This window comes from Camelus dromedarius, unplaced genomic scaffold (genome assembly GCF_036321535.1).
Source record: "Camelus dromedarius isolate mCamDro1 unplaced genomic scaffold, mCamDro1.pat HAP1_SCAFFOLD_31, whole genome shotgun sequence".
In the NCBI taxonomy this organism is placed as follows: domain Eukaryota; kingdom Metazoa; phylum Chordata; class Mammalia; order Artiodactyla; family Camelidae; genus Camelus; species Camelus dromedarius.
In genome coordinates, this window is record NW_026989830.1 from 1,070,405 (window position 1) to 1,098,404 (window position 28,000).

The window sequence follows — 28,000 nt, forward strand, 5'->3', positions numbered from 1 at the left end:
GTGCCCCCGCCCCGCTGCCCCACCGCCCCGCAGCCCCGCCCACTGGTGGCAGCACCGCCCCAGCATCCGGCCGGCGCCAGCTGCAGGTGAGGACGTCTGCTCGGCACCGCCCGCCCCGGCCCCGCCCAGCTGCCCCATAAGCCTCCCCCCAGCCCCCGTCCTGGCCGAGCCCTGGCTCCCATTGGCTCCGCAATTTCTGCCCTCTCACGTCTAGCCTCGGGAGGACACAGACGCAAGCGCTAGAGGAGGGCCCCGCGGCGTTGCCATGGCTACATGCGCCGCGCTCTGCGCTGGCCGGTGTGAGCTTCTGGGGCGGGCAGCGGGCTCCGGAAGTGTGCAGCTACCCGGGACCATGGCGGTGCTTGCTGCTGGGGCTGGCGGCTTGCTCGCCTGGGCGACTAGTTCTTGCCTGGTCAGTCGGAGGCCGACATCCTGTCTGGGGCGGCGTCCCACAGACGGTAAACGTACGGCCGCGCCGTTGGCGGGGCCAGTGGACATGGACCGGGGTGGGATCCGGGTTGGTGTGGCTGCCGGGGAGGCGCTGTGGTGCCAGGGAGCGGGTTGGGGCGGGGAGGACAGGGCTGGGGCACAGCCACGGGCTTTCCTCCCCCTCTGGCACTGGGGCTGGGACCGCGAGTCCGGGTAGCCCTGCTTGGCCGCGGCCTCCCAGAACCCCCGGGAAGGGCAGGCGGAGGACCTGACTTTTATGAAGCGGGGCCTTATCCGGGTTTTGAAGAGCCCCAGAATCAGATGTTGGAATGGGGTGGTTTATCAGCCTTGTTTATCTGCAGGGAAATTTCAGTTCCATCCAGATGTTGGCTCCTTCGGTAAAACTCAGGAATAAGACAAGGGTCATTGCCGATTAGCAGTTATCTAGGGCTTGACTCAAAATAGACTGTGCGGGGTGTAGGGATGGTAGATGGGCCTTCCCTCTCAAAGTTGGCAGTCTTCTGGGATTAGAGTCCCCAGTTGAGGATTACATCTTCATCTGCGGTAATGGAGGTTGTGGGAACATTAACACAGAGAAGGGAGGAGTGTGGCTGCGATAACTCATTAAAGAAGCCAGGACCCTTGCCTGGCTCTTGTGTAGGAGAGTCTCGCCTAGGGTAGGGCAGCAGTTATCAAAGTGTGTCTGAGGCCCCTGAGATGCAAGACTATTTTGATAGAAACGCCGGTATGTCACCTGCCTTTTGCACACTCTTGCACTCCCGAGTTTCCTGTGGGGATTTCCAGGGAAAACCTGGTCTGTGATATCACAAAACAGGGAATTTAGAGGCAGATAGAATTCAGAACTCACCAGTCCAAAAGAGTTTTGCAGAAATTAAAATCACTGCTCTTCTTCTCATTAATGATTTTTGTTTAGAAAAATATACTTATTTTTTGCTTAAGAGTATTAATGGTAACATGTAGTAGGTTGTTATTATTTTTAAGTGAAATCATAAGCATTTTTTAAAGTTCTTATTTAAGTTCTAACACAGGAACTATTGATAGATTTAACCCACATAAACAGCAGCCTTTTGGAATCCTCAGTAATTAAGAGTGTACAGGGGTCTGTAGGCCAAGAAGCTTGAGAGCCCCTGGAGAACGTGTGCTCAGGTACTAGTCAGGTACTTAGCGTTGTTAGACAGATGCCAAGATGTCTTCTGCATGTGCTCCCGGACTCGAAGTAATTGGACACATGGAGACGGGTGGGCAGTGCCTCCACTATACAAACCAGAAGCTGCTGAATGTGTCTGGATTGTAGGCCATGGGCTGTGCAGGGATTCCCGTTGTATCTGTTCTATCTAAGCCGGGATTCCTGTGCAGAGGCTTGGCCCTGAAGACCCGCTCTCCTTTGCTCCCTGCCAGGTACCTTCTGTGTGACGTCAACCCTCCAGAGGGCTTCAGCCTCCATAGGAGCGTCTGTATCCACATCGCCTTCCTCCTGAAGACCCTGCTGAAAATGGAGGAATCGGTGCTGGTGATACCCCCTTGGGGCCGCCTCTACCATTGGCAGAGCCTGGACATCCACCAGGTCCGGATTCCCTGGTCTGACTTTTTTGATCTCTCAAGTCTCAACAGAAACATCCCTGACACTGAGTACCAACCGTTCATTGCAGGGGAGATGGTGATCGTTTAACTGGGGCCAGACGGTTGTTGTTCTGGTTCTGATGTGAACATCAGGCCATCTTGCTTCGGGCTTGTCGGTCTGCTAAGGGGTCCTGCTCATGTTTCCCGCACTGCAGGTGAATTTGGTCTTTCCATAGTTTTTCTCAGGAAATAGATCTGAAGTGTATGAGATATGTGTTCCCTCCGCTCTGAAAATCCTGGCCTCCTGGTGAGATGGAGCGGTGACAAGAAGGCCACTGCCACACAGGCCTTGTCTAAGGAGGACTCGCTCCCTGGGCAGTAAGGGCCATTCTTACCTGAAGGAAAACACGATGTGTGTGTAGCATGGGCCACGTGCTGGAGACGGTATGTAACCTCTCATTCAGTATAATTTGGTCCTGCTCAAGCTTCCCATTTTACTTTCCGTAAGAGGTAAGAGTTGAAGATTTTCTTTGAATAAAGGTATTTAGAACTTATCTTTTTCTTTAATTGAAATGTGGTTGATTTACAATGTTTTGTTAGTTTCAGATATACAGCTGTTTTGTTAGTTTCAGGTATACAGCATAGTGATTCAGTTGTACATATACATAGTCTATTCTTTTTCAGGTTCTTTTCCATTAAAGGTTGCAAGATACTGAATATTTTCCCCTGTGTTCTGCAGTGAATCTTTGTTGTTTGTCTATTTTACATATAGTAGTTTGTAATTGTTAATCCCAAACTCCTGTTAGTTTTCTAAGTCTGTGAGTGTGTTTTTGTTTTGTAAATAAGTTCATTTGTATCATTTTTAAAAATTCCACATACAAGTGATATCATATGATACTTGTCTTTCTCTGTCTGAGTTATTTCACTTTAGTGTGATAATCTCCAGGTCCATCCATGTTGATGTAAATGGCATTATTTCCTTCTTTGTTATGACTGAGTAATATTCTTCTATATCTAAATTCTACATCTTTATCCAATCATCTGTCTGTGGGTGTTTAGTTTGTTTCTATGTCTTGGCCATTGTAAGCAATGCTGCTGTGAACATTGGGGTGCAGGTATATTTTGGAATTAAGGCTCCCTCTGGATATATGCCCAGGAATGGGATTGCTGGATCAAATGATAAGTCTTTTTTTAGTCTTTTGAGGACTCACCATACTCTTTTCCACAGTGGCTGCACCAAACTACATTCCCACCAACAATGTAGGAGGGTTCCCTTTTCTCCACAGCCTCTCCAGCATTTGTGGTTTGTGGATGTTTGAATGGTGGCCATTCTGACTAGTGTGAGATGATAACTTATTGTAGTTTTGATTTGCATTTCTCTGATAATTAGCAATATTGAACCTTTTTTTCATATTCCTATTGGCCATTTGTATATCTTCATTGGAGAATTGCTTGTTTAGTTGTTCTGCCCATTTTTGGATTGGGTTGTTTATTTTTTTTTCTTATTAAGTTGTATGAACTATTTATATAGTCTAGAATTTAAGCCATGTTCAGTCTCATCTTTTGCAAAAATTTTCTCCCATTCCATAGGTTGTCTTTTTGTTTTGCTTATGGTTTCTGTTGCTGTGAAAAAGCTGATAAGTGTAATTAGGTCCCATTTGTTTATTTTGTATTTTATTTCTGTTGCTTGGGTGTATTGCCCTAGGAAAACATTGGTGAGATATATATCAAATAATATTTTGCCTATGTTTTCTTCTGAGAGATTTATAGCGTCTTGTCTAATGTTTAAGTCTTTAAGCAATTTTGAGCTTGTTTCTTTTTTTTTTTTTTTGCGACTCTATTGTATGCTTTCGATTTGTGGTTATCTATTTTTTCAAGTATATCAACTCATTACTATATCTATTTCCTTTAGACTGATAATCACGTAGGCTCCAACACATCCTAAGAATAATGAGAAAAAAAAAAGAAAGAAAGAGAAAAAAATCTATCTTTTCATGCTACCGTCTCCCATTACCACCTTTTTGTATTTTGATGTAATTTTTCTTTTTTCCATCTTCATGTTTATTGTCTTGTAACTCGTTATTGCATTTCCAACTATGGTTTCCCGTTTGTATAGCATCCTGCTTTCTTTCTGTTTAGAATAGAAACTTTTAATGTCTCGGTTTGGTTCAATAATGCTGAATTATCTCCCCACTCCCCTCCCCCCCTGCGTCTCTGAATCCTCAGTGCAGGGAAGCCAAACCATCCTTGCCTTCATCGGTTCTGGGAAAGCAATCTTCATAGTGGGAAAGAAAACATTGAAAAATAATATTCTGTGTGTTGCTTTCTACCCTTGCCCAGAGAGTGAGAATCACCTCTGAAGGCGGAGGAAGAAAGTTGGAGGTGCGGGGCACAAAGTCTTTTGTCCTTTTGCTACTGAAAAAATGATTGCTTTTGTAATTAGTGATGATGCACTTTAAATTGGTGAGATCGAGATTCTACAGCTTCAGCGCCTGTGAATAACCAGCCGGGAGAAAGCTCTCAAGGGCCCCTGCAGTGGGAAAGGCAGCCCCTCTGAGCACCTGTTGTTCTGTATTCTTCCTGACTCCACAAGGATTTGCTACGCACCGCACCGTGCAGGACGATGCAGTTACCCGAGGTGGAGGACAGGGAGACCCCTGCTGGGTGGAGAGCCACAGGAGCCCACATTTGAAGGACAAAGTGAAGAGTAGTGGGGCGGGCATAGGAGGAGAGGATGGTTGAGACCCAGGATGGTGTCCTGGAGTCCAGCAGGCGAGGCTGGCGGGGCAGATGGGGCCCTGGGGCATGGGCAGTCCTTGAGGGATCTGAAGCAAAGATATGAACCAAGAGACTGGATTCGTGTGGGCGTACAGCGCCCCCTGGATGCCGCGGGGCAGTGCAGCAAGCCCAGGAGGAGCGGGCAGTTCCCCAGAGTTGGGTTGACAGGTCACAACCAATTCACTGGGGACCGAGAGTTACCGAGATTTTGTTAAATTTTTGTCCCTCTTCCTGGAAAAAAGCTGCTTCCTGTTGAATAGCCTGTGTCGTTAGTGAGAATTAAAGACATGAAGCAACATTTCCTCAAAAGTCATCCATTGTGTAGTTGTTAATAAGGGTCAAATGCAGACTTCAATAGACTAAATCAAACATTCATCATCGGATTTTAAAATCCTTTAAAATAAAAATTCTTGCTGTCTTTGTTCTTCATTTCAGGGTTCACTTGGTGATAATAATAGTAAACAAAGCAACAGCAAACCCTTACAGAACTCTGTCCTGCTGTTCCAGGAACTCTGTGTTCACGACAACCCAATGAGGTGGCACTTTACAGGAAGGACAGTCATTAATCACACAGCTAGTAAATGGCAGACCTGGGACTTGAACCCAAACTGTCTGGCCCCAGAGCCCCCTCTCAGGCCTTTCACTGCAGCTCATCACTTGGCATGCCCGACACAGGCCAGCATTAAGGAGCAGCGTGACCTTGGCCAAGGCTGTTTCACCGCTTGGTCTCTGTTTCCTCATCTGTAGAATGGGGGTATGGGCAGTGAATTCTGTGAGCTCAGTGGTCAATTCCTCCAGCTCTGCTATTCTACTGCTTTAAGTTAATTTATTAAGTATCTGATCCTCTGAATGGGCCACACTGGAGCTTTGCTAGGACCTGGGTTACGGAGAAAAGTAAGATCAGCCTGCTTCTCCAAGGAGCCTGTCTCCCTCCACGGGAAACAGCTGCAAGGCCCAGGTTCCCTCGCTGGCGGACGGGGGCTGGGCAGGAAAGTCTGATAGAAGATGGAGGCAGAGCCCCTCCGAGAACAGTGTTGGCCACACAGCTCTCAAGAACGGGAGCGTCTGTCCAGGCTGCTGAGAGGGGTGTCCTCGTGAGGCCAGCAGCCCCCCCCAAATTAAGCCCTCAGGACAAAGATCCAGCCAGCCCTGCAGTGTCACCATAGAGCCAGTCCATCCTCATCAATGTGCCCCTTTGCTACTTTGTCCTGGGGCCTCTCTTTCCCCTACACCCAGAAGACTCTTCTCCCTCTCTTTTCTGAGTGTCCCCTCACTTCACCCGTGGTCCCTGCTTCCTGGCCCACCATCTCTGGAGTTGACACTTTGCCCCCTCACACCCCCCGTTTGATAAGGAGCCTGGGTTTGCCTCCTTGTGCTCACTTTCCCCTTTCAGATGATTGTTCCTACTCTCCTGGGAGCACCTGGAAATCCCAGATCCTTTCCTAGCAGTGCCTGCCACCCTGGCCTCCCTGCTCATCTGCCTCAGTCAGGAGCACCTGGACCACCAGCTCTGTATTGCCTCGCCTCCTACCATCAAGACGTCAAAGTTCATTCTCCCTCCACCACCCAGTATGTTCATTTTAGGTTCTTCTTCACCGTCAGCCTGAGCCAGCCACCCCCCATTCACCCTACCCACGGGCTCATACCCGGGTGTGTCTCCACCCCAGGTCTAGCCTCTCTCTTTTAAGTGCCCACCTCTAGCCATCCAGCTGCTTCTCCACCAGCCTCGTTGGCCCTCATTCACCCTCACTAAGGCATCATGCACTGACTCCTCTGCTTTCCTGCCTGTCCACATTCCTCTTACTTCCACTACCCCACCTTCCAGCTCTGCATCCACAGTCAGCACTCTCTTTATGACAAACAAAACCCCCTTGAGCCTTGACCTTTTCAGTTCCTCACCAGGCCGACTTCCATCTCGGTTCACCCAGCTCTATTTGTTCTGAGCCTGCAGGCAGCAGGCTCTCCCAGCACAGGTTTCTAAGACTACAAATCAATGCCCACCGTGTTGCCACTGCCAGGCAATCCTCCAGGATTTCTCTAGTGAGCACATTTCCCCACTTATCACTCAGTGGTGTCAACATTCTCTGCTCTCTGCACACCTCTAAGCTTCCCTCTGTCTCTTCCCTGACTCCCATCAGATGGTCTTCCCTCCTGCTTCAGAGAGAATGACATGTCACTGGAAAGGAACTCGCTCACCTGCAGCAAATCTTCTCACCTCATCTTTTATCTGTCCCTCTCCCACCTGGACTCTAGCTGTAGTTCTTAATTCAGTGAGATTAGTTGACATATATATACACAGTTAAAAGCATAGCACACTATCGCCTACCTTCTAGGGCTTATGTTTCAATTTAACATAGAGTGGGTGATTCATCCACTTCGCTGCATGTACCTGCAGTTCATTTGTTTTAACTGATCTTAAGTGTTGTGTGTGTGAAAGTAACACAAGGCAAGGGTAAGCCAGGATTCAGGATGCTGGTTACTTCCTGTGAGAAGAGGCCAAGTGCAGGTTAGGACACAGTATGTCACTGTCAATAGTCCTGTTCTGATGCTGGGTGATAGGTTCACAACTGTTTCTTATAATATTAATTTTAATACATAAATACTTCTCAAAGGCACCTAAGGTGAGATTGTGTCATGAACCAAGGCATACAATGTGTAATATTACATCATTATTGTTATGTAATCTTGTTATAAAATATATTAATCATAATCCTACATTTTTATGTATTATATATTATATAGATGCATGAATTATATATTATGTTTATAAATACCTACATACGTATTATATACTATCTGATAATAAATAAACAGAACATATTATGGTAGTATATCCACTATTATGTATTATTTAATAAATAATAACATACTGTATCCTGTTATATGGCATGGCACCTAATCTTTAATCAAATAAAAATATGCCACTATATGTAATGGTAATTAATAAAATTAAATGAAAAAGCCCGCAGCTTTTAACGCCAACACCGCTTCAGCTGTCACTATCTTTTTTCTTCCCTTTCATGGCCGAGGTCCTCACAGTGCTATCTGTTCCCCCTTTCATCTCCTTGTCCTGAGCCTTCCTCTTCCTCCCATCCCATGCTGCCTTCTGCCCCGTGGCCCCTCTAGTCACCAGCGGCCTCTGGGGCACTGATTTTCGGAGATGGTCTCAGGCCCCTGCTCACCTGCCTGTCCGCTGCCTCTGCCACCGCTGGTGGGGGCGGGGTTGGGGTCAGAATGCACCTCTTGTCCTGGAAGAGAACACAGCACAGACTGTGACCAGCAGCAGGTGTGGCCGGGAACTGCAGGACTGGGGGGAGAGCCAGACTGTCTGCATCCAGACCGGGGGCTCTTGGAGTGTGAAGAAGCCCAGTCCTCACTGCCCCTGAAGTGAGGAAAACACCCTCAGGTGAGTTAAAGTGCTTAAGACCTAGGTCTGTTGGCTGGAAAAGACAAACGGGTCCCTAAGGGGAGGGTAGTTGATGTTCCAGTCCCCACCAAGGCCCTAAGGGCTGGCGGGGAACCAGGCTGGATGCTCCACTGGACCCGGTGCCCCCACGGGGCTGGGGCCTTCGGGAACAAGCAGAAAGCCCTCAGTCTCTGGGGGGAACGGGGCAGTGTGGGAGCATCCCTGCAGCGAGTCAAGTGACGTCAGGGCTTGTGGGATCCGTTTTTATGGCCACACCGAGCCTCAGCAGAAGCCAAGGCAAGAGTGGATTCCTGTCTCTCCAGGTGCCATCTTGTGTGAGTTCCAGGATTCAGACCCGATCCCCTGGGGTGCTAGGACATTTATACACAGAGGCGGCTCGAGGAGGCCTCAAGAGGGTGGTAATGGCCTTCCTGCCAACACGATTACACAAAGATCAATCAATCGATGGGAAGTAAATAAGAACCATGGTCACATCTGGACCCCAAGCTTAGACGTGGTATATGGGTGACATTTATCGACAATCCAGCGAGGTTCTGGTCAGAGCTAGAGGCCAGGGCAGCAAGATGGGAGTGGCAATAAGGAGCATTGTGGTGCAGAGGCTAGACTGGGGGTCTGCAGGCTCCTCCCAGGAGGAGCCTCAGAGTTTTGGAGGTGGCTAACTTGCCTGATTCGTGTCACCAGCAAGTGATGCCACGTGCTGAAAATCAGCTATAATCCTGAGCCGGGTCAGCCCTGGGTGATGTGATAAAAGCTCCTACAAGAGGGAGCACCAGGCGGATAGTGAACCAACCAACAGGCTGATGCGTTTCTGGCCTGTGTTTATCGTGCTTTCATAGCCAAGAATGAGGAGAGAGTTGAATGGCTCACCATGAAGATTTTAACAACTTAAGAGGTTTCCGTGTCTCACTGCATTTCAGTGTCACCCGGAGGAATTCAGGAGGTGTTTAGACCCAGTGGAGACTAACGGCATCTTGGTTCCTCAACCTGGCAAACCTACCAGCCCTCTATGGCCAGACATTGTCAAGTGCCTTCCCTTGTAACAAAACCTTTCCACCCACGATTGTGGTATGCTTTTATTTTTTTTAATTAATGGGAATGAAGATACCTTACAGCCTCCTCAGACCTTTTCTTGGGGCTTCTGCCCTTAGACCCCGGCAAGGGGGCCCTCTGACCTGGGTCCTGCACTACAGAGGGTCCCTCTGGCCCTGACACTTCCTCTGGCCATGCCCTCCATGGGGTGGAGTCAGCAGGGCCAAGGGGACATGGTCATTGGCTCCGCCCTGTGCTCTAGAAACCCAGGACCCCAAATGCCCTGTCTCAGCAGCCCCTGACCCATTTCTAGTGCCTGCATCAGCTCTCCCCGGAGTTCAGATTCCTAGGACTCACAGAGAGGCCAAAGCATAGCTGTTTGCATGGAGGGTATGAGCAGAGCCCGGACATGAGGTCTGTGTGTCCCCCTGTGCACATCCAAGGCCCCTTGTGGCAAGGGATGGACCCAGCATTGGGAAGAAAACGGTCAGGCTAGTGATCAGAGACTGGGAATCAGCTCTCCCCACACGCTCACTTTCTTTGCCGGACTCCCCTGTGTCTGGGAATTCTAAATTTGAACCTGGACTTCCCCCTTATAATGAATGTATATTTGTAAAGGCAGGAGATTAGACCCTACTGCACTTAACATGTTTACATATATAGGATGTGAGCTCCCAGGTATGCTCTGGCCCTGCACTTCCAAAGGTCCAGAGCAGTTATGTTAGCTCTACTGAGACTGTAAGTGGTAAAGACCATCTCCAGAGAGGAGGGGTTCCTGCTTCACGCTCCAAAGTCAGGATCTTCTGAGTGGATAAAACAATGGACACTGTGACCCTCAATTGTAAATTGATTTAGAATAACGCCAAAGTGTGTAAGACGTGTGTGTACGCATGCACGCACCTGGGGACGTGTGTGGTACATGACTGTGTGTGTGTGTGTTTGCATGCGCATGCCTGGGGATGTATATGGTTCTGTATGTTATGTATGTGTGTGCGCCTGAGAACGTGTGTGGTTGTGTGTATGTTATGAGTGTGTGTGTGTTACATGACTCCATGTGTGTGTGCCCGTGGGGATGTATGTGGAGCAGAGCCAGTGTGTCTGCACGTGTGTTTGTGTGTACGTGCATGTATTAGTTTTAATAGTAGAAGCTGTCCTTTAGAATTATGAAGTAATAAAAATTGTATGATGTCCTTTGCTGTATAATTCAAAATTAAAATAATCTTCAATCACCAGAAATTTATTCCCCCTCAGATTCTGATTTTTTTTCCATATTGATTATGTCTTCATTTCACTGATGAGGAAACTGTAGCTTAGAGATGTTAACTGACTCAACCAAGGACATGGGGCTAGCGAGCCCAGGACCAGGACGCAGTCCAAGCCACGCTGTTCCAGAGGCCTGGAGCCCTGCTCACGATCATGCGTGGCCTCTTGGCGGGGGAACAGATTCTGATGGGCTGTGGCCAGCGTGCAGGCTGCCCAAGCCGGGGATTCGGGAAGCTGGGCGGAGAGTACCAGACAGCAGACAAGAGTGAAGGGCTGCTCAGAAGTCAGAAAGGTTCCTAGGTCTTGGATGAGGAAGGATGCTCACTGATAATCCTTGATCCCTTTGCTGGTGGCTAAAAGGGACCAAGGCCTATGAGAGCACTTCTGGGAGCTGCCTGCCAAAACCTGGAAAAGGACTGCTCAGGACTGGCTCTGCAGTAGGAGCAGAGGAAGGAAATGCCGCCTCTTGGTGGACATTATTGGTGATGGCAGTAGGAGGCCTAGCAGCCTTGGCATAGAGGTGGCAGGACAAGGTCCTAGTGGATGATCGTTTTCAAGTGTCTTAAAAATCATTGCTTCATATATTTTATCCATTTTGTGGTTTATTGTAGGGTGGTAATTATGGTCAGTGTTACTCCATATTACCTGGATTAATTAATTTTTTTATTGTTAATTTTCTCTTCAGTGATTTGGAAGCTATATTACCTCTTAATGAAAATTCTCTCTAAATTTTTAAAAATCATCTCTAAGTTCGTAACTTTATATGCAATTGGACCAGTATTCCTATAAGAGTCTCAAAAATGAAATAATCTATTAGATCCTGTTCCTCAATAATGAAAAATTTAGCATATTTTACCTCTCTGCTCTTCCAAACTGTGTGTGTGTGTGTGTGTGTGTGCGTGTGTGTGTTTGTGTGCTCCAGTTACTTTTTAGACAGTTGCTTTAAGTTTGTTACATTAACAAAGAAAATATAGGTATAAACATCTTGGATTTCATTGCTCACTAACACTATTTAATTCCATGTGTTTCCCACTTTTGAGTTATTTACTTATCGGGATTTCCCAATCAACTGGACACAAGATTGACTAATTTTTTTCAAGCGGTTGACTTGGAAAACTTTCATATCTATATGCAGATTTATGTTCTCCTCATCAACAACTCTCAGTGTGTTGTTCATAGCCCAAACCTTATTTTAAATTAAGGCATTGTCTTTCATCACCAAAAAAAAAAAAAAAAATTCTTAATTTAAGGTGCTGTCTTTTTATGGCTGGCTAGTCTTGTATGCTGAATGGATATTAATAGAGATTTCCTTAACCTTCCTCCTTCTTTTTGCCATAACTCGAATTCATTGAGAAGCATGTTTTTACCATTTATCACATGGGCTTCCACTTTGACTTCCGCCTTAAACCATCACCCCACTCTTTTTCTCCATGCTTATTCCTGAAAAAGTGAGCTCTCTATCGGTTTAAAGGTGGTTCCAGTTAAAGATGTGTGACTCCCTGTCCAAAGGTCCAAAGGAAGAGAAAAGGAAAGATTCCTGTTTCTGGTGGTTACATTTTGTCAGCTTAGAGATCTAGTTATCCGTGTGGCTGCGGTGGAATCTGCAATATCTTGGCACAGAGTTTCCTTTTTCTGGCTTACTAGGGGAGCCGCATTAGCTGGGGTCAAGGCGCTGTGGCCGTTGTCAGGATCCCGGGGCTGAGGCAGCCCCTCTCCCTCCTTGTTATTTTGATCTTGCAAACTGGGTCCCAGCTATGTGAACCCTGCACCTGGCGGCCAGGATCGCCCCCCATGCACCGTGTCCCCAGTTCCTCGGCGTCCCTCACTGCTATCAGCTAGTTCCAGTAAGAGTACGAGATGGCTTCCGCTGCGGTCCTTCCTCCTTCCACTCCAGGCAGGCCCTCCTTTCCCACTAGTTGGCCCTAAGCCTTCTCTCCTGCGCTACATACGCTGACGGAATTCCTCAGGGTTTCCAGCAGGTAGATGGCGCTCTTCTATGTTTGGACCCCTTCAGTGCTTGCAGTGGAAATTTAGGAGGTGGGAAGGAGGAGCTTGGGGGTTCTCCGGATCTAGGGGCTCCCTATCCAGCAGATTCAACTAACTGTGGATTGAAAATACTCGGGAAAAAACAGAAAGTTTCAAAAAGCAACACTTGAATTTGCCATACACTGGCAACTACTTACATAGCATTCATGTTTTATTAGATACCAGAAGTAACCTAGAGATAATTTAAAGTACACAGGAGGACACAGCAAAAGAGAAAGTGACAACAAATATACGTGTATATTCATGTATAACTGAAAACTTCTGTTGTATGCTGGAATTTGATACAATGTTGTAAAATGACTATATCTCAATAAAAAAAGTTTGTATATATATTGAAAAAGTAGATGGGAGGATGTACATGAGTCCCATGCAAGTCCTATGTCATTTTATACAAGAGGTGTCAACATCCATGGATGTTGACGTCTGGGGGGAGTCCTGGAACAAGTGCCCCATGGTTACCAAGGAATGACTGGAGGCCCAGGCTCCTTATCCCAGCCTGTCAGGTCCCCATGTGGTCTGAATCCTACCTGTACCACACTTCCCTTGTCACTCTCCTCCAGCCCTGGCAGACTGCCCTCTGATTTTTGAACAGGCCACACTCACTGTGTTTCATATCTGGCCCCTAGAAATACCCGTTACTTTCTGAGAATGGCTCTGCTTTCACAAAATGGGCTGCATTGTTACTAGAGAAGACAGTGTGGATGTTCCTTTAAAAACTGAAAATGGACTTAACTCATGATCCAGCCTTCCCACTCCTGGACATATGTCAGAAGAAAACTCTAATTCAAAAAGTCACATGCACCTCAATGCTCACAGCAGCACTATTTATTATAGCCAGGACATGGCAACAACACAAATGTCCATCAGCAGCTGACTGGATAAAGCAGTAGTAGTATACTTATACAATGGAATACTACTCAGCCATGAAAAAAAACAAAACAATGTCATTTGCAGTAACATAGATGGACGTAGAGATAGTCATTCTAAGTGAAGTAAGCCAGAAAAAGAGAAAAATGCCATATGATTTCACTTATATGTGGAATCTAAAAAAAGACACAAATGAATTTAACTACAAAAGAGAAACAGACCCACAGACATAGAGAAACAAACTTACGGTTCCCAGGGAGAGAAGGGGATGGGAAGGGATAAATATGGGGATTCAAAAAGTGCCCGTCTTGGGGAGTGATGGAAATGTTAGCTATCTTGATAGTGGTGATGGTTTTCTAGGTGTAGACATTTATCAAATTCATCAAATTGAACATGTGAAATATGTGTATTTTACTGTACAGGAATCATACGACAATAAACGTGCCTGTAAAAAAACAAGAAAAGATTGGCGGCATTTTGTCCTACTTTTTTATGTGTCTTTAGTTAGTGGGTCTTCAAGTTTCTGGTCTGCCATATTTTCTGAACCAGAAGTGCCCTGCTTCCCCTTCCTTTGTTAAACTGTCAGTGGGTGGCATTTATTCCCGTGGCTTCAACTGCTCTCTGTCCACTGATTAACTGTCAAATCTTTTCCAGCATGGGCATCTCAGTTCAGTCCCAGAAATATACGTATAATTGACAACTAGACATTCCCATTTTATTAGCCCATAAAAATCTCAAGCTCTGTATGTTTTGATTTACACTCGCTGAGACCTAGGTTTACATTTTCAAACAACGGCATCACTATCCCTTCTGTTTTCCGTGCCAAACATCTGGGAGTTTTCCTTTACTTTTCCACTCCCTCACCCCCGTCAGTACTACTATTCTATTCCTTAATGTCCCCCAACTAAGTCCCTGCTCCTCGCTCCCCACTGCATTAATTCCCACCCCTTGCTAGTCTGCCCAGTGCTGTTCTTTAGAGTGAACAATCCACTTTGCTCACTTTTAATGACAAATTTGTGTCACTCTCCTCCTTAAAACCCCAAAGAATTCCCCGCTGCGTATGTGAGGAAGTCCCCGCTCTCTGATTTAACGTCACACCTTCTCATAACCTAGTTGCTGCTTTTTTACAGCCTCAGCTTCCGTTAGTTCCTCACAGCCTCTAGCCTCACTGACCTTCCTTCCCTAATTGCAAAGTGCTGTTAGACACGACCAGACCTCTGCACGAGACACGCAAGCTGCTGAGAATCCCGTCCCCACCACGCACTCTCCTGGTCTACAGATTTGCTGGAATCCTTCAGATGTCAGTGCAGAAAGCATTTCCTCTCTGACACCTTCCCTACCTTCTAGAACCCTGCCCCAGGCAGTGCAAAAGCCCCTCTGAACATACAGTAAACATGATGCCAAGTGAATCTTAACACATTGTTTTGAAAACCTATTTAAATTTGTCTCTTCCATGACACACTGTGATCTCCTTGAGGGATGGGGGCTGTGTGGTATTTGTCTAGACAGCTAATGTCTGGCACAGACCCCGGGCCATCGGAAATAGTCTGCTGACTCATCAAGAATTGTCGTCTTTGCGATGTAAGAAAGACTACATGATGTCTGATCTTACACCATCCGGCAAGGGTCAAAATAATTTCACATAGAACTACACAGGAAAAATATGTGTATACTTTTCCTCTTTGTGAGCCCGAGATCATAGGCAGCCTGGAACGGAGGTGTCACTCTAAGCTGTCTGTCCCCTAGGCTGTCACGTCCAGCTTCAACATATTTTTTAGAAGTTGTAGGGATACGTGTACATCACCCCGTCTTAGAACAAACGGTGCTTCAGCCTGACCAACTTTAATGTCCATATAAAAATCAGAAATCTTCCAAACTGAAGCCTGAAGAAACATTTCACTTCTCTCCTTCCAGTCTGTCTGCCATCTGCATCCCACATCCCCACTGCTCACCTGCGTCAGACCACCTTCTATCTAGAAACATTTTAGGTGGGACACTTGGATGAGAACTAATTACAGCAGTCATGAAAATGGTCCCATGAACGTACGCTCTGCACAACAAGGATGTTTTGACCGGAGGCCTCAGCCGTGACCTTCAGGGTCTGTTCACATGTTCTGCCTGGCTTCCCTACAGATGTTCTGCAGAAAATCAAGCCTGCAGTTAAAGTAATAGAAGTCCCAAGAAATCCAGAAAAATAGAGTGAGATTCATTTCCTTGGGAATATTTTTGAAAACCATCCACTAATAGGAAGAAGAGCTTTAAGAGGGTCATTTCAGATCAGATGATGTCCAACTGCAGGTGGGTCAGTTTTGTCATTGTTGCTCGCTAGTTGGCTTTCTGCTGCTTCTAACATGCCGCTGTTTAGAGAAGTGGCCTGAGTAGGCCCTCAGAGCAGAAAGGTGAGCTGGGCCTGGAAACAGCCAAGCTCCTCTGCTGTGTAGTGACCCGCTGGAAGGAAAGGATGGCCCAGGGCTTCCTCTGACTCTCTCCCTCAGTTATAAACTCTATGAAGGGAAAATGGAACAAAAAATCTTAATTCAATATGGTATTGTCAAAGTATAAAAATAATTGTCTTTGGAGGGGATGGTATAGTTGAAGGGGTAGAGTACATGCTGGGTTCAATTCGCAGTACCTCAGTGTAAAAATATAATAAGAAAAAGTCTTTACAATAAAAGAAAAATAACAAATAAGAAAAGAGATCTCAAAGAACCCAAGTTTAAAAAGAAAAAAATGTCTTTTAAAAATAGTAGTCAGCTCAGTCTTTTGCTAGATTAGGAGTTTGGGATTAACAGATACACACTACTATGTATAAAATAAATAACCAACTCCCAGGTCCTTAATAACCTAGTTCAACCTGAATCCTTTCTCTTTTTTCCCCTAAGCAACCCGTGGAAGCATCTGAAATTCTCATCCTATAAAAGAATTCATTTAAAGGCGTTTTGAAAGTTACTGGTTAAAAGTTATTTGTGGTTCCATGAATATAGGTCTAGTAAGAATGACAGACAATAAACCAGTAAGCAAATAAATATATGACGTACTGCCAGGTTCTAATAATTGCCAGAAAGAAACATAAAGCATATTAGGAGAGAAAATGATTGAATAGGAAATATGTGCGTGCTATTTTAAATAATGTGGTCAGGTAAGTCCTCTCTGAGGGTAAAATAATTTGAACAAAGTCCTGAATGAAGCAAAAGAATAAGCCACATAGGTAACAGACAAGAAAAGCCTCCCAGGCCGGGAGAAGTGTAGGTACGAGACTTGGAGTTACAAACACAGCTCTCCTGGTGGGGACCATCTGGGCGTTGAAGATGGGCTGGAGCAGAACGGTGAGAACTGAGGCTGCAGAGACGGGTGAGGGACCGGATCACACAGGGCCTTGGTAGGGACTCTGGATATCCTTCTGAATACAATGGAAAATTACGAGATTATTTTGCAAAGCGGAACAGCTTGTTCCGATTCATAATTTAATAAGACCGTTGTGGGTAATATATGTGGAATAAGCAATGGAAGCAGGGCAAGGTAAGCTGATGGGAAGCCAATGGGAAGAGTGCTGCTGACCTGGAGAGAGACACCGAGGTTGGGCTGGGATGATGGCGGGAGACGGGCTGAAAGGGGGACACGATTTGACAGTAATGGTAACAGGCCTTAATGCTCGAGTTGGACACAGACACAGAGTGGTTCAGGGTGATGGTTATGTGATATTTGGGGCTGAGCCACAGTTTTTGTGCAGAGACCTGAAAGGAGAATAAAGTGGGGACGTTGACATCGGTAAGAAGGGTTGGTGGGTGTTTAATTCCCCCTAGAGCCGCGTCTCTGTTTCTCTGTAGATGAAGTCAGCAGAGCAGGGATGGGTGTTCCTAATTCTGCAGTGAATTGCGTGTCCTTCTCATCGACAAATTCGAGAGGCCGACCTGCCCATCCAATTGCAACATCTTGAATCGGCTTCTTTCTATCCAGGAGGAGATTTCCATCTAAGATGCCACTCAAAAATTCCCATGCCCACAGTTAGAGCTGTGTGCCTTTGGAATGATGTCAGAGATGCCTCCACAGAGGCTTGGTGTGCTCTCTCTCCCTCAGAGCACACAGTTCCCTTCAGTCCGGTGGGTCTCAGCAGAGAAGATTTCACAAGTAGCCCCTCTCAGGCCCTGGGGACCAACCTCATTCTTGGCAGAGCTCTGAAAATGAGCACGAGTTCCGGGCAAAGGGCCTTCTCCAGGGCGCCATCTGGCAGATTACATGAAGACAGTGTACAAAAGAGTGGGAGGGTTGATGGTATAAATGGATTTTACTTTTTGCTCTGAATCTGATTCTGTCCTTCCATTTTATTAAGGAAGAGTTCTTAGGCTAGACATGATTCTCTTTTTTCTTTCTATTTGATCATCCAAGAGGTTTAGATAGGGTATTTGTTTTAGGGTAAGAATCTTTAAAAAAAAAAAAACAAACAACTATGCAAATTGTATCTTGTTAGGTATTTGGACAAGTAAATTCTCCCAGCAGTATTGAACCCCCTTGTACCTCCAGGGGTTCTCCAAAGGTTTACATGTTCCAAATCTGACCCAAAACCAATGAGCCTTTTTGTTTTAAGCACTTCACCATGGACAAAAGATGTCACTAAAGAAGGTGAGAAAAGAGCAGGTCCCCATCATCCAGAGTCCCTCCCAAAGGGCACACAGAGGTAAGGAGGAGATGAACGAGAGAAACGGTTTATTTATACACAAGCAGGAGCCAACCAGAAAAGTAAGTACCATGTTAAATGGTGAAAGTTAAAGCCTTTTTTATCAACCTAACTTAATAGGGCAAAGGGAGAGGAGAGAATTGGCTTCCATGACAGGTTTTCTTCTACATCTATTGAATCTCAGGTGTCTTCAGCTTAAAGTGCTTTTGTATTAACCATGGGTTCCATCTGACTTTCCATTCCTCGAACTTTGTTTTCTTTTTCAACATTCACTCATGTATTCTGAGCCCCTGGATTTACCACATGACTTTTAGATTGATTGTCAATTCCTGCAAAACACCACCTGGGATTTGGGTAGGCATTCTTTGAATCCTTAGATCTATTCGTGGACTATTGTCATCTAAGTAGAATGAAGCCTTCTGCTCCATGAATATGGGATTATTCTCTGTGAATGTAGGTCTTAGTTTCTCTCAACAGAATCTCTAATCTATTGTAGTCTTAAGTGTCCAAGTCTGGTACTTCTTCCTCACCTCTTTGGATGCTGATTCAGAAGAGACACGACCTCCTGGAGAACCTCTGCTGCCATGGAGCTGACATGGAACTGCGTCCTGAGAAGACTTTAAATTCTTTTAAAAATAGGATTAATGTACTTTAATTACTAGATGAGTAATGAATGGGTCACATTAAGATAGGATTTTAATCCTTTTAGAATTAGTAGAGTAATATAGACACAGTACAAAAAATTGAAATATTGCCTAAAAGAGAAGAGATTTGTAATTCCCACCCACAGAGGTGACTATCATGAATGATTTGGTTCTTATGTCTCAGTCTCTGTGTCTCTCAGTATGTCTTTCTCCATCTCTGTCTCTCGCACACTCACAATCAGATCAGTTTACACCTATACTGATTTCACACATATGTGGTCATGCAGATGGGACCCTGGGTGCAGACAGTGGGTCTGCATACTTCCACCCTGAGGCCTCCCTTGACATTGGGTTGAGACCAGACACCCACTTTTCCAACTGCACAGCATTCATTCATCCACATGAACCAGAAAAAATGGACCCCATACACTCTTCATCAACATTAGTATTGCTTTAATTCAGACTGTTTCAACCAGTGCTGTGATGATCACCCTTGAAAAGGCATCTTTGAATAGGTGTGTAAGGATTTTAGTGGGATGAACTGTAAGGATCAGAACTTCTGGGGAAGAGCTGCATCTGTGACCCTTTAATGCGTCCTGCACCCTGTTCTCCTGAAGAGGAGTGTCCCTTCTCTCTTCCCTCCAGGGGATCTGCTGGAGCCTCTGCCTGCTTACATTGTCACCAGGGCTGGTTGTCACCTGACTAAAGACCCGCCAGTGTGATGGTGACCGGTGCTCTCTCTGCAGTTTCCTTCTGCCTGTGTTCTCACCTGAGAGGTCAAGCATCTCTAACACACACTGGCCACCTGCATTGCCTCTCATTGGAACTGCCCATGTCTGTTCTGTTTCTGTTTAGAACACTGCGTTTCGAAAGGATTTTGGACTACAGGGATGGGAATCCTTTCTCCAACCTTGGGTTATGATGAATGCTTTTTTCAGGTTGTGGTCTCATTTTCAAGCAGTTTTTCTGGGCTTTTGCTAATTTTTTTGATTGGTTTTGTTTTTGCCACAGGAAGAGCTGAGCATCTCCCTTATGTCTTCTGGCTGTGGTGTCACAGGGGGAACAGCAGTGTCTACCCTGAGATTATGCACAGAGTTACTAAAAGGGCTTCATTTTGTACATCACATCTTTAATCGCCCTGGATATCCCCTTAAAATGATAAAAATGCTGTTTCAAGTGAAAACAAAAAAAATCCCCAGCCCCAGCTAAAAACAAGTGGGCAGGGATAAAAGAAAACTTTTTTAAAGTTTCATTGACAGGGAACACCAAGGAGAGTTAAAGACACTCAGAGAGAAAGAGGACTTGGTGTTGTCAGGAGCTGGGTGAGGAGGGAGGGGAGTGCGCGCTCTGGATCCAAGGTTTCACTTTGAGGAAAGAAATAGTATGAAACTAGATGGTAGTGATGGTCGCACAACATTGTGAATGCCTCTAATGCTCCTCAGTTGCACAACTTAAAAGGGGAAAAGTCTATATTTTATTAATGAAACTCCAAAAAGAAAAATAAAGCTTGCCATAAATGAAGTGAAACAAACAAAGGAAACTAAAGAAAACCAAACAAAAACATCTCCAGAGGAAGGGAAGTCAAGTTTGGGAGGGGGAGGGGAATGATAGTGGGAATTTGGAGAACATTTTGGAGAAGAAGGTGTGGGTGGGTGCAGAGGGGGCTCTGCCCCAGTTGGTGGTGATGCCTGAACTGTTTCTCCATTGTCCAGCAGTCCAGCTGCAGATGCAGGTTCAGGAGGAGTTGCAGGAGCGGCAGGAGGGAACTCGCGGTCTCCTGCTGGATCCAGATCATCCTTTTTTTGGTCTCTGACATCTTCCCCTGCCCCTGCCTCCTCTGTAACTATTGGATGTGGAGAGAGATTTAAGTCTTGTGGAAGAGCTCATGCTGTGTGAGAGGAAAAATTTACCCACCTGCCTCCCTTTCCATGTGCCTCTTCAAGGACAGAAAACTTCCCAGAGCTTTCCAGACAGCTCCCACCCAGAAAGTGCCCACAGGATGTGTTCTGTGACTGAATTTTTCCAGACAGGTGGTCTGAGGCCATTCTTTTCTCTGGTCCCAACAGTAGCTTCTGGGTACACCTCCTTGTGTGGCCCAGCCCTCGCCCCTCCCTCACCTACACACACGCATCAGCCCTGCCTTCCTGAACTTGGGCTCTGTTTTGGGGGCTCCTGGTCCTCCACCTGACTTGCAGCGAGGTGGGCACTGTGCTCCATGTCAGAGCAGGGTGTGCTGAGCAACCCGTCATCCCCGGGCAGGTACCAGGGGAGAGCCCTGGGTGATCTCTGGGTCGGAGGCGTGCCCCACTGATTTGTGGGCCACGGTGGAGGGGACCCTGCCATATCCAGACCCACCTGGATCCTGCGCTGGCCCTCAGAAGAGTGGCACATCAGCCCTTCACTTGGGGGAGGGGGCGTTGGTTTTCTTATTCATCAGCTGCTGTTCAATATGTGGTATCTAGCTCTGCAATGACAGTGACCAGCAGCTGACCCGGCCTGGAAGCCTCAGAGCCCTGCCCGGCCAGGAACACTCCTGCTTCTGTCCACTCGACCCTCTGCTGCCAGATCAGACCGAGACCTTGTTCAGCTCAGACACCCGGGAGGGAAAAGACATACCCAGAATGCATGGGCTCCACCTTGGGCAGCAGGACCCTTCCCTGGCTCTCCACATCCCAGCCAGCCAGCTTTGCCCTGGGCTGTGGATGTGACCGGCCCACCAGGCCTCTGAACTGCTCTTGCTTTGGGCAGAAACCCATCCCCAACTTGACTGCTCCACCTCCACCAGCCAGGACCCGGCCGTCGGGATACCTGGGTGGGATCAGAGTGGTGGCCTGGCCTGGGCGGGCCTGCCCTGGGCCTCCCTGTGTTACCTTTGGGTCTCTCTGGCCAAAAGTCCAGAGGCGCCTTGGGTGAGACATGACCCAGCGCTGGCAGCGTTGGTAAAGCCCCTCGCTGCGGGCTTTCCGGGGTCTGTGGCCTCGGGATATTGGGATGCAGCAGAACGTGACTCTGTCTCCAATCAAGTGAGCTGAGTAGGGACTTCTCTACAGAGTGGGTGCCTGGTGACTTTAGTTCCAAGTTCTGTTGGGCTCTATTGCTGGGGAAATGAGATCACTTCCTGGGGTCCACTTACCCAAGCTTCCTCCTGACACATAGCTCCCCAAGGACCTTTCTGGGCTGCCGATCTATCATTTCTCACTCCATGCCATGTCCACACACAGTGACACCAACTCAGCCCCCCTCATAGCCCTGGGGAGGCCTGGATGCAGCCAGTGCTGCAGCTCTGAAGATACAGCTGGGTTCAGACATGGCTCCCCCCACTCAACAGTGCTATCACCATGGAAAAGCCACGTGCCTCTCAGGGTCTCCCCAATCTCCCGTCAGCACAGTGGGGATCATTCTGGCCCCTGCTTCCTAGAGAAGCCATCCTGTCTCTAGGCCTAGAAACACCTACTGCATCTGTCACCCCCATGGGCTAGCATCACAGGGAGCTCGTGCACAGACTTAGCAAAGGAATGACCCCACAGAGGGCTGGCGGAGCGCAGAGAAGATGCCACACAGGCCTGGGTCTGCCCTGAGGTCTGGAGAAAGTCACTTTCCTTATTGCTTGCTTCCCAGCTCCCAGTCGTGCGACTAAATTTAAATACAACTCTGACGTCGTCAGCTCTGGCATACAACCTCCTAGGTCTTTCTGTCATGTTGACATACAGGCCCAGTGTCTGATCTCGGCCTCTGTGGTGGACTGCCCCACAATGGCTTCATACTTTTTGCCTTCAGTTCCCACGCCCTTTTGTGATCCCCACACCCTCCCCTGGAGGATGGATGGACTTTGAGACCAGGTTCTGACATGCAGACTGACTTGTGAAAATGTGCGTGAGTTCCACACCTTCCCAGCTCCAGTTTTCCTTCTCTCTGTCTCTGTCTCTCAGTGCCTCTCTCTCTGTCTTTTCTCTCTGTTTCTCTGTCTCCCCTGCTTCTCTGTGTTTCAGTCTGTCTGTCTCTTTTCCGGTGTGTATGTGTGTATATATTTATGTGTATATGTGTGTATTTATGTGTGTGTATTGTTCGGGCGCAGGGCAGGTCACTTCTGAAAATCCCTTGATGACATATTGATTATTTTGAATTCATGTTACTAAAGAAAAATTATCTTTGAAAATTGTGCAAACACTTTGGTGGAATCTTCTCTAAGGACCAGCACTGCTAGGGAAGGGATGTTCCTGTGGCACTTTGATGTATCCTGTACCTTGTTCTGCTGGAGAGGAGCGTCCATTTGCTCTTCCCTCCAGGGGACCTCCTGGGGCCTCTGCCTGCTCACGTTGTCACCAGGGCTGGTTGTCACCGGGCTAAAGACCTGCCAGTGTGATGGTGGCCAATGCTATCTCTGCAGTCTGTCCATCTGCCTATGTCCTCACCTTACAGGTCGAGCATCTCTAGCACACACTGGCCACCTGCACTGCCTCTCGTTGGAACTGCCTGTGTGTGTTTTGTTTCTTTTCAGAACACTGGGCTTCAAGAGGTTTTTGCACCACAGCGATGTGAAGCTTTTCTCCGACCTTGGGTCATGAGGAAAGCTTTTTCCAGGCTGTGGTTTTTCTTTCCAGCTGTCTTTCTTGGCCTTTGTTTTCTGCTTTAGTTTGGTTTTATTTTGCCACAAGAAGAGCTAAGCATCTCCCTTCTGGCTCTGGTTTCACACTTAGAACAGCAGTGCCTACCACGAGATTATGCACAGAGTTACCAAAATGGCTTCATTTGGTACGTCTCATCTTTAATCCATCTGGATTTCCCTCTCAAAATACAAAAATGCTAATTCACGTGAAAACAAACAAACAAAAAATTCACCCGTCCCTACTTAAAATATGAGGGCAGCGAGAAAAAAAAAGCCACCTTTTATATGATTTCATTGATAGGGAACATCCAGGATAGGTTAAGACAGAGAGAGAAAGGGGATTAGTGCTTCTCATTGGCTGGGGGTGGTAGGATGTGGGGTGCGCTTTGTATACAAGCTTTTAGTTTGAGGAAGGCAATTGTCTAAACCAGTGGTGTTGGTCTCACAACATTTTTAATGCACTTAATGCTCCTTAAAATTGCACAATTTAAAATGGGAAAAGGCTAAACTTTATTCTTGTAAACTTAAAACAAAAATAGAATATACTATAATAGAAAAGAAAAATATCTGACTCCATAGAAGATCTGTCCTTTTGGCTTTAACCCTGTGCCCTATATTCTAGGCTTAATCTTACTAGCTCTGCACCTTTTGTAAAACAGTGTTGCCTTTAGCCTGAAATATAAAGGAAAGCCTATTTTCAAGTCTTTGGTCTTTAAGGATATTAACACTTTTGCACTTATATAAAGACAGCAAGTTGCAGAATAGAAAATAACTTTTGCTTTGTTAGAGGTTTTACAGAGGCCCTATGACCTGGTCTACGTTGACAGCTGCAGACCAAGATAATGGCAGACTAATATCTTGGAGAACCATCTTCCCCAAGTCAGACTTCAGGCTCCTTTTCTAGTAAATAGGGGAGGGGCTGTGGTTGGTTGTTGCAAACTTCTTGGTGTCGGATTTCTTTGTCCTTTGAATCCTTTGCAGCTGTCCACGTGAATCAGATCACCGTGTTCCTGTAACACCTGCAACAAAACAAACTTTTTCTATTCTGCAACTTGTTATCTTTATAAGAGTGCAAAAGTGTTAATATCCTTAAAGGTCAGAGTTTTGAGAATAGGATCTTCTGTTTATTTCAGCCTAAAGGCAACATTGTTTTACAAAAGTTGCAGAGCTAGCAAGACTAAGCCTAGAAAACACGGCAGAGGGTTAAAGGAAAGGAAAAGATCCAATATGGAGTCAGATTTGTTCTTCTCTATTACAGTGCCTTTGGGTGAGAGCTAAGAGGATGACTCCTGGGTGGGTCCTCTACAGTCCCAGGCTGCAGTTCAGGCAGGGTCCCTGCCAGATTCACCATGACTTTGGACCTGATCTCCCGCAGAGAAAGTGACAATTATTGGATTAAAATTACCTGTCAAAATCCCTTCAATTGCCTGTAAACTATACCACAGCAGGGGATGTCTCATTGGCCAGTTAACTGCCAGTCTCCCCTGATGCAAGGGACCAGCGTCACGGCGGGATCCATGGTGGCCTGGACAGTGCACATTCCTACTTTTCTCTCCAGCCTTGGCTTCCTAAAATTGATGCTTTGAAAGCTCCCGTCCCTCTTCCCTCTGGCCTGGTGTGAATGAAAAAGATACCTGCACCCACCTGGGCTGAGGCCAGGCCACGCACACAGCCCCATGCACACAGCCCACCATCTGCTGTCTACCCCTGGGCTCAAGTGCACCCTCTGAACTCCCCCACCCCAAACGTCCGCGTGCCTAGTGCCTCCGCCCTAGGGGTCCAGATCACCATCAGGACCATCAACCACCCAAGGCCCACAGGCCATTGGCTGGCAGCCTGGGATCACCCTGACCCATCGGGTCAGATGAGACACAGGGTGCGGGGGTCAGGGTGCCAGGGCGGGAATTGGAACCTCTTTCAGCCCAGCCTGCCTCGCCCTGTAGCCTCAGACACTAACTATGAAGGTGCACACTAGGCTGGATCCCCCGCTGGTGGCAGTAGTCATCATTACTGGAGCTCAGATTTCCCCACCCCAACCACAGGGTTAGGGGTGAGGGAGTGAGCTTAGGGTAGGGGTGCACTCAGAGTGAAGGGGATCCCATGGTGAGGGGGTATAGGTTGAGGAGTGTGGGGCCGCTCAGATTGGAACTGACCTGGCTGAGAGGTGAGGAGTATAGTTTCAGGATTTTGGGGGTCCTGTGGTGAGGCATGAGGGTGTAGGGGCCATAGGTTAAGACCAAGCAGGACGGAGTGTCAGGGCACAGACCTCGGTGTGAGGAGAAGAAGCCCTGTCTTTAAGGTCTGGTGGGAGACTGGGCCTGGCCAGGGGTGGGAGGGTAGTAACAGGGAGGGGAAGGTGAGCAGGGGAAGTGGGGCTGGTGGGGTGTGGCCTGGCCCAGGGCAGTCGTGGTTCTAGTTCAGTGCCAGGACCCAGTCGGTGGCGGGGTGAAGGCTCTGGGGATGGAGACCCGGCGGGACGAGCAGGAGGGGCACCACCTGGCTCCTCCCGGCCCCAGTGGCCAGGTCTGGTAAAGCAGGAGACCCACCCGAGCAGTTTGCGCTGCAGGAGGGAGGAGGAGGAGGGGCGCGCACGCGCTGACGGACAGATGCGCGGACGCCGGAACCCGCCCAGAACGAGTGGAAGCTGGAGGCAGCCGGTTGTTCCTGGACCAGCTCCTGGAAGAGGAACACGGCCTGGGGTCTGGGCCGCCTCTTGCCCTTGGTTTGGCTGCCGCTGCCGGGCAGTTAAGGGGGTGCTGGTGGGGGCGTGCTGCTCGAAGCCGGCGGGTGACGCCTGGGCTGTGCGACTGAGGAGGTGCACAGGGAGGGGTGCGGAGGTGAGGTCACGGCCGCGCGTCCCGTTAGGACCCTGAGGCGGTTCCCAGCCGCCGCTGTGGTTAGTGGTAACCCCGCTATTAGTAGTTCCTGAACCCCTCGTTTTTGCCGCCGCTTATACCCGGGTTTAGGAGAGCAGGTACTGCCCCGGGAGGTGGGAGGGCACCGGACGGCTTCGAAGCATCTCTGACGGGCCCTCAGACCATGACCTGCTCCCGGGAGGCGGGTGCGGTGCGGTCGCGGGGCCTCGGATGCAATGGGGGCTGCCCCATGAGAGCCCCTGGATTTGCTCCCATCTTCCCCGCGGCCTGACCTTGGGGGCGGCCTCTAAATCCCCAGGTTCTTGTGACTCAGGTTACAGGTCAGGCTGCCCCTGGGAGGTGGGCGCAGTGTGATCAGTGTGCTGGGATGGCTGCAGCAACAGCGGGAAATGGTCGCAAACCCCGCGCTTTCACAGGGCAGCCCCAGTCCCGCCATCGCAGCCGCCGCCATTCCCTGACAGCACAGCACCTGCCTTCCAGGAGCAGGCTGGCCTGTAACCTGAGTTCCACGAATCTGGGGCAGCAGAGGCCAATCTCAGGTCATGCGCTGGGGAGTTTGAAGCCAATCCACGGGCTCTCATGGGCAGACCCCATAACCCGCCACTGCCTTCGACCACACCGTGCCCTCCTTCCAGAAGCAGGCTGACCTGCGGACCATGCCTGGAGCAGCAAAAGCCGAGCCCTGGACAGGCCGTGGGAGAGAAGGGGGCAAGTCGACCAGCCTGCCAGGTCGCTGCCCATCTCCCTGCCGCTGCCCCAGGTTCGTGGATCACTTGTTTTCAAGTCAGTGGGTTCCTGAGAGGCAGGAGCGGTGCAGTCAGGAGGCGGGGTCTGCGGGGAGGGGTGCTGCCCCAAGGGGATCAGGTGGACTTGCTCCCATCTCCCCCAGGGCCAGATCTGTGGACGGCCTCTGCTGCTCCAGGTTCACAGGACGCATGTCATGTCAGTCTGTCCCTGGGAGGAGTGCTCAGTGCCCTCGGGGCAGCCTCAGTGGCTGACAATGATTTTGGAAGTGGGCTCTAGCCCAGCATAACTAACTCTCCTTTCTTCTCTTGCTTCCTCAGTTGGTGGCTGTATAGGCTTTTTCATTATAGGTTATTGCTGGATAATGAACATAGGTTTCTCTGCTATACAGAAGAAACTTTATTTAAAATCTATTTTTATATATAGTGGCTAACATTTGTAAATCTCAAACTCCCAAATATATCCCTTGCCATCCCCTTTCCCTGGTAACCTTAAGATTGTTGACTAAGTCTGCAAGTCTGTTTCTGTTTTGTAGATGAGTTCACAGTGTCTTTTTCTCTATTTTTTTAGATTGCACATATGAGTGATATCATTTGGTATTTTTCTGTTTCTGGCTGCTTTCACTTAGAATGACGATCTCTAGCTCCACCCATGTTGCTGCAAATGGTTTTATTTTGTCCTATTCATGGTAGAGTAATATTCCAGTCTATAAATATGCCACAACTTCTTTATCCAGTCATCTGTTGCTACATTTAGCTTGCCTCCATATCTCGGCTACTGTATAAAGTGATGCTATGAATACTGGGGTGCAGATATCTTTTCACATTGGAGTTCTTTCCAGTTATATACCCAGATGTGGGATTTCTGGGTCATAGGGTAAGTATACTTTTAGTTTTTTGAGGGATTTCCATGCTTTCCATAATGACTACACCAAACTGGATTCCCACCAGCAGTGTAAGAGGGTACCCTTCCCTCTACAGCCTCTCTAGCATTTATCATTCATGAACTTCTGAGCGATGGCCATTCTGACTGGTG

The 28,000-nt window shown here is 47.7% G+C and overlaps 1 long non-coding RNA gene across 1 annotated transcript; it reads left to right on the top strand.

Moving 5' to 3' along the window:
* The first annotated feature begins 144 nt into the window (after window positions 1–144).
* On the top strand, window positions 145–2,905 carry LOC135320882 (uncharacterized). The gene is made up of 2 exons (XR_010380226.1): window positions 145–458; window positions 1,849–2,905. It is a non-coding gene; the product is annotated as an uncharacterized LOC135320882 (long non-coding RNA).
* Window positions 2,906–28,000: the final 25,095 nt, after the last annotated feature.